At 48.5% G+C, this 6,000-nt stretch overlaps 1 long non-coding RNA gene across 1 annotated transcript; it reads left to right on the top strand.

Annotated features, from left to right (window-relative positions):
• The first annotated feature begins 1,586 nt into the window (after window positions 1–1,586).
• On the top strand, window positions 1,587–4,134 carry LOC120706562. The gene is made up of 2 exons (XR_005688351.1): window positions 1,587–3,694; window positions 3,810–4,134. It is a non-coding gene; the product is annotated as an uncharacterized LOC120706562 (long non-coding RNA).
• The last annotated feature ends 1,866 nt before the right edge of the window (window positions 4,135–6,000 follow it).

The following is a 6,000-nucleotide window of genomic DNA, read 5'->3' as shown; positions in this document are numbered from 1 at the left end:
GAAGGAAATCACAAGACTAAATAAAACTCTCTCATTCTAGACAGCGGCTACTGAGTTTATACCCTAAGGGATGTCCTAAGTTTGCTGGTGGTGGCCAAGGGGGCGTCCACCACTTGGGCCACTTGGCCTGACACGATAAATGGGACAACAGCCCAAAAGACGACGGCGCAACACCTTGGCAGATTCTGGACGTCATATTGTTTCGACGATTCCTGCTGACTCCTAATGAATTTGGGCCTGAAAATGGTTCCATTGGAAGCTCCTTGAAATTATCTTTCCAGCCATATATAGAACGTCTAAAACGGACTCCGTATGCGGCCTGGGTGTCATTTTTTGTGCGAGCTGCTTCTGGACTCCAAAGTGGACTCGAACTTGAGTTGTTTTGGGCCTCCACTTTGGGGATTCGAACCGGATAAGCTTTGGGCCTTCTACTCGACTTGAAAAACCTTATAGGTCTACTTCATCTTCATGCCATTTACTTTGTTTGGCCATATGCATACTTGTCATGTCCTCATCACCAAGAGAGCGCCGGAGCCGGATGCTTGCCCACAGCCGGCACTCCTCGCTGCAGAGAGACGCCGTCCGCATAGGACGCTACCGCTTGCCCCCGATGTCGGCGCTCGGGTGCCGCGGCCACGGCTACGGCGGCCAGGTGCCGCGGTAGCCGAGTTCGCGCGCTGCCGAAGGCCGTCGCCGTTTCCTCCTCCACGATCGGCTGCTGCCGAGGATGAACCGCTAAAGAGGTTTTGCCGAGCGGAGGGTGCCGTCGGAGTCCTCGATCCATCTCCTACTCCGGCACGCAGTGCGCGATAGTGAGGGAGTCCGGAGCTCCTGCCGTGGCCAGGGACGAGCTCGACGTCGTCGCCCTGCAGGTAGGCTCCGTACTGTTCTAGTCTTGGAAATTCCTCCGCTACGACCGTTTGCGAGTTGAGGTCGAAGACGCTGCGGGCAGCGGGAGCGTGGGCGGGGCCGCTCCATGGGTTGGCGCCGGCGAAGTCGTTGCCGTCGTAGCCATCTCCGTCCACGGTGGGGCGCAGCTCGGAGAGGGGCATGTGGAGGGATGGAGGGTCGTGCGGCGCGGGTGGCGAGGGCCAGAAGGCACGCTGCGGATCTCGACCGTCGAGATCTGGGGCCGAGTGGAGGGGCGGCGATGGCCGAGCGCCACAGGCGGCGAGGGTAGGGAGGCGCGACCGGCGGGATCTAGGGAAGCGTGGAGCAGTTCTGGCATGGGGCCGCTGGCGTCGTGGGTGTGGGAGCGCCGGCGGCGCACGGGATGGGGAGGGGGTTGGGGGGAGGCGCTGGCCATCACTCTAACCCATTTAAGCATCATCACTCTAACCCATTTAAGTATCTTTTGGAGAGAATAGTTTTTTTTGTGGTGGGTTAGATGCATCTAACCCAATCTAACACACTCTGTTTGGATACTTTTGGATTAGATGGGCCCAATCTAACTCTAACACATGGATCAAAACAGACATACTGAATCTGGCTCGGGGGGATGGGTATTTGACTTGGTCAGGCCATGCCGGGTCGGGTTGGACCAGATCACAACGGGTTGCTGGGTTGGTGTTTGGAACCCGGTTGGACCCTATACTCTGACTGACTGTGACTACGAGCCGCATCAATTATGCTATGCGGCGGCGGCCGGCGGCGCGGCTCTGCGACCGGAATCGGCGAGGGTTTCCATCAATTAGCCCACCAGCTAGGCCGAGTGGGAGGGATTTGACCTTCGATTAGCATTTAGCAGTAAATCAGCAAGAGCGGCGAGGTACGTTCCCGTTATAGGGCGGCTTCAGATTTCTTTTCTTTCTTTCTTTCTTTTTTGAAAGGTGGGCGGCTTCAGATTTACAAGTACTCTAGCAGATTCACGTGCAAGGCCCGTATGACTGTAGACTTCGCCTCAATTTCGCTTACAATCTCTTCGCATCAGAGTTTTACCTTGCTGTCCTGCGGAATGGCATTTCCAGATGTGGAATCGCTCCAGTGTAGTTTCATGAATCATTTGAGTTTGGGACCGCACCGGTTATAGTTCATTTTTAACTGGTTCCGCTCCGCAGATCGAAGGAAGCGGCATGTTGTATTAATGCTACTTTTCCTATTTTACATAATTAGGTTACTAAAAGCTCAGCCTTTCTTGACACCTTCTCTTGCTTTTGTGCTGGCCGTCGCAGGTGTGTTCTGTTTTTCCAAGTTTTAAGCCAATGATGATTGAGTATGAAGCACAATCAAATTACCATATAAACAGAATTCATTTTTACTACTTCCTGCTAGCATTGTCCTTGAATTATTTAGCTGACAACAATTTCATTAGATTTTTTTAGGTTTTGTTGTTCTGTGTATCAACTTGCAATTTATCTTCCTTCGCCAAGTATTTTGAACCAATCAAGCCATTTCATCCTGCCGCCGTATGTGACAAATGCATCTTTATGTCGTTTGCTTCTGTACACTCCTGTAAAAGAATTTAGGTCTTTAAAAGTAGTTTATAATATGTGGGGAAACAAATAGGCATCAAAGGGGTAAAATATGAATCAAATCAAAATTATCTGAGATAGATTTCAATATTTGGTAGGGGAGATTTTTTTTTTTTTTGAAGAAGTGGTAGGGGAGAATATCTTTTTATTCTTTTTATGTAGACTGAAGAGAGGTAAATTTTTTTCTAAAAGAGGTGTATTGAAGCAAATCCCCAGCTTTTTTGAAATGAGTGTATTCAAGATACTGCTTCGATCTAAATTATCGTTGCCCATACTAATTCGAATGAGTGTTTGGGTTAGTAGGATTTTTAGTAGCAAATTCTTTTTTTTTGAAATGGGAGAAATATTCTTTTTGAAAATGATTTCTAGTACCAATCAAATGTATGCTTGATTGGTAGATCTTATCCATACTTCTCCTTGCAACATATTCCTTCATGGCCAACCTACATGGGCCGGAGCTCAATATACTTATCAACATAGCATTGCTTGTGAAGAACATGTTTGCTGCAAGTCCCGTTTCTAGGAACATGTTTGCCGGACCATGTTACTCCTTTTCTTTTCCCTTGTTTCTTTGTTTTTTCAAATTTGTGTGGACCATCTTTTGTTCCATGTTAATACAATTACAGGCTGTTGCTTTTGCTGGCTCAAGGAAAAGTTTCTATGGTCTTTTTTCATCATCATCGGCTACTAGAATAGGAAAAGGTTGATATCATCTGTTCTGATGTAAATTATCATTAATTTAGCGAATTCTAGGATACTGTGCAATTATCTTCTTCTGGGAATGTAAGTTGAGTAATTTTGAAAGGGATTCTTGTTACAAACAAATTCTGATGCATCATTTAAACAAAACAGGCTACCATTACTATTTTTGTAACTTTCTGCAAAACACTGCAGTGGTAGGCATCAATTCTATCTAATAACCTCATATCTGTCAATGCATTTGCTCATCATATTTGCTAGACTCTGACTTCTCTGATGAAACATGCGCAGACACAAGAACTGAGAGTTGTTGCAAATGACATCTCTGTGACTTTGATGTCCGTGTTCAAAGCTGTCGCCCCAGCAGTAGCAGGGATTCTGTATTTTTTTCGTCTTTTATGGCAAGAAATCGACTATTTTACCCCATAACAATATATTATGAATTAACTCTGGCTAACTTGTTTCCTTGCCTTTTTACTGGTTTTCATGGGCTCGGAAGCACATAAGTGGGCTGTACTTACCAGGTAAACATCATATACATGGTTCCTCCAACTTTGCCATTTTGCCTTACCTTAGAATGACAAGAAGCTAACTATGAAAACTAAGTGCGTATAAATGTTTAACTTGCACAAAATGCAGGTGATCAGATTCTGTTCCTGATGCTCAACATGGTGTCTGTAATTGGTCTACTTCTGACGCCCGAGCCATTTTTCTCCCTGCCAAAAGTGATGAGGCTTTCATAACTCTGTGTATATTTAGTTCGTTAGTTGAGTTACATCAGGCACACTGTCAGGTTACAGCCGTGGGTTTTGAACTGCAAGAATTCATGTATTGTAATGGCCCATACTCTCTTGTGTCTTATGTTCTCAGATGTAAAGAGTTCTCTGAATTTTCGTGTGGGCTCCAAAGGACCAGATGCTTCGTTGATATATAATAAAACGGAAATGAGATATGGCTTGCCATCTTTTTTTTGTTACCATGTTAAGTTCCTAACCAGAAGAATTACAAGCTGAGGCTACACGATACATTGAAAAAGAAATGAGCATGGAACTAGCTAGCCATGGTCAGTAAGCTACATGTAAGCAGCAGAAACAAATGAATACTATCTAAGAAAGAAGCAAAAGGGTGCACAACTTTTGTTATGTGTTTTCGCATACGCCAAGTCGTTCTTCAGATCTCGGTTCACTTGTGGTTGCGAAACACCCACCAGAGTCAATAGTACTTTTCTTCAATTCTAGAAATATTCACCCTGTACTCATCTATCTACATACTGAATTCTAGAAATAATCCCTCTGTATTTATCTACACACTGAACCTTACTTTCTTGTGACCTGGTCCCTTCTCATGTGGGGGCGGGGACCCTGCTCTCTTGTAACGTTGGGTAGGTCTGAAACTGATCATGTATAGTGGAAGCACTCGTGTTCCGGCCGAGCTCTCCCAAAACACATGCCAAGTAGGATTCTTTGCATCGTTAACGCCTGAACAGAAGAGAGGGCTGCTGGGCTCGGATTGGGGAGACCCGGCTGCGATGATCTCCAGAAAGCTAGGCGCCAGCGCGCAGAACAGGAGGTGGGCGGTCTGCTGATTGTTCGTCGTGGCCACTGAAAGCTCAACACTGTAAAAAGAACGAGTAAGAGATTAAAAATTGACTGATACTGATGGAAGGATCATCAGGACATAGAATGAACGTCTGAACCAGATGGATCGTGTGGACATGGATTACTTGAGCCAAGCACTACTATCACTGGGCACTAGGCAAACAATTAACAAGTCATTTTTGGCGTTTGATCGATCTGCTTATCAAGAACAGAGGACAGGACTAGCTAGGCCAGCCAACAAGAGTCAGTTGGGCTCAAGAATTAAAGAACAGAACCTAGGCAGAGAATAAGGTCACCAATTCAATCAAGAACAGAGTTGCTCATTCCACCTGGTGAATAGTGATGATATGATAAACAACGAGAAGTCACCTTGGCATCGGCTCGCCCTGGACCGACAAGTGTACGCCACGCCCGTGCGCGCGGACAGCACCGAGCAGCGGCCAGTTCACCCTCAGGTCGCCGCCGTCAGCCGTGGCCTGGACATCGTGCGCCGCCGCGCCGCACCATCCGAAGACCCATGCGCCGCGCCCCTTCATCTTGTCCAGAAACGCGACGGCACGCGCCTCGCGGTGGCGGCAGCGACTCACCGCGGTGATGGCGAGGCGCCCATCGCTGCTGGGCCCGTCGAGAGCATTCCTCACCGAGGCCTCGTCGACGTCGCCCCACAGGGTGGGCAAGAAGATCCAGCCGTCGTCGTCGACCCAGTAGAACCCCATCGTCTTCTTTATGGTGCCCTCGCCGTCGAGCACGAGCACCACCTTGCGCAACAAATCGTAGAACACACAGGCGCCCTCGGGCTTGGAGACCGCCATTCTGACAACCGGCTTTCCAGCGGAGAAAGCCTCTCTGACCCCAGATTCAATTAGTCGCTCGCCCTTCTCCTCGTGTCCGATCAGGACGAACTTCTTTGGCGGTCGGCTCCGGTTGAAGTCCCGCCACTGGCGTGGCAGGGAGGAGAGGGAGGCCTCCTCCACAGAGACGCCGTAGGGGAGGCCGACAGCCTCCTGTAACATCGAGGAGGCCGAGGTCACGCCCATTTTCTTGGGGTCTTGGGAAGCGAGAATCCGAGGACGGGCAGGGAGCCACCGGGGATTCTTCTTACTTCTTGGTTCTTGGGCGTGTGGACTGTGAGCCGCGAGCGGCCGGGGATTCTTGGTTTGTTTCCGCGAGCGGTCAAAGGAAGGAGACAAGAAGAGAGGCGGTAGGCAGGTTGGGAGCGCCGGAGATTCTTG

The sequence above is a fragment of the Panicum virgatum genome, chromosome 5K, assembly GCF_016808335.1.
Source record: "Panicum virgatum strain AP13 chromosome 5K, P.virgatum_v5, whole genome shotgun sequence".
NCBI lineage: Eukaryota > Viridiplantae > Streptophyta > Magnoliopsida > Poales > Poaceae > Panicum > Panicum virgatum.
The sequence above is the reverse complement of the archived record's forward strand: the minus strand, read 5'-3'. Positions and strand labels throughout refer to the sequence as shown.